At 40.1% G+C, this 799-nt stretch overlaps 1 non-coding gene across 1 annotated transcript; it reads left to right on the plus strand.

Annotated features, from left to right (window-relative positions):
- Positions 1-383: 383 nt before the first annotated feature.
- LOC128032656 (small nucleolar RNA R71) lies at positions 384-490 on the plus strand. The gene has a single exon (XR_008188906.1). It is a non-coding gene; the product is annotated as a small nucleolar RNA R71 (small nucleolar RNA).
- The last annotated feature ends 309 nt before the right edge of the window (positions 491-799 follow it).

Genomic DNA, 799 nt, shown 5'->3' on the forward strand with positions numbered 1-799 from the left:
CGAATTCTGGTTTCGATAGACATTCTTCCAACAGATGTTCTTCCCCACTATAGACACAAGCTACATTTTCCAATTGATCCGGTGGCTGTGCTGCAAAACTATTAAACGCATTAGTGGTAAAAATTTTAAGCATTGAGGAAATCGAGGATACCTAAGATGCAAGTGAAATGAGAGCGTCTACTTCATGTATTCTAGCGACTTGTCTTCCTGATGCTACTCGATTGGTTGGCCATTGTTAATTGTCATTAGCAATCCTCTCGATGATTTCATAAAGCTCATTGTAAGACTTAGAAAGGATAGCACCATTAGCAGAAGCATCCATTACCATCCTCGTGTGAGCATTGAAACCATTATAAAACGTCTTAAGTTGGATGCAATATGGGATTTCGTGATGAGGACACTTTCGTAATAATTCCTTATACCTTTCCCATGCCTCATACAAGGACTCATCATCCATTTGTTGGAAAGCAGTGATCTCATTTCTCAACTTAGCATTCTTGTTAGGCGGAAAAAAATTCATGAGGAATCTTTCTGCTAACTCTTGTAATTTGGAAATTGAATTTGGTGGCAATATGTTCAACGAGGCTCGAGCTCTTTCCCTTAGCGAATATGGGAATAGCTTCAATCGTAGTGCATCTTCGGGTACTCTGGCTAACTTGAAAGAATCGCTAACCTCCGTAAACATTCTTATGTGATGGTGAGGATCTTCAGTAGGCATTCCACTGAATTGGCCCACTATTTGAAGCATCTAGAACATGACTGGCTTCAGCTCAAACTATTATGCCTCGATTTCGGGTTT

This window comes from Gossypium raimondii, chromosome 1, assembly GCF_025698545.1.
Source record: "Gossypium raimondii isolate GPD5lz chromosome 1, ASM2569854v1, whole genome shotgun sequence".
NCBI lineage: Eukaryota > Viridiplantae > Streptophyta > Magnoliopsida > Malvales > Malvaceae > Gossypium > Gossypium raimondii.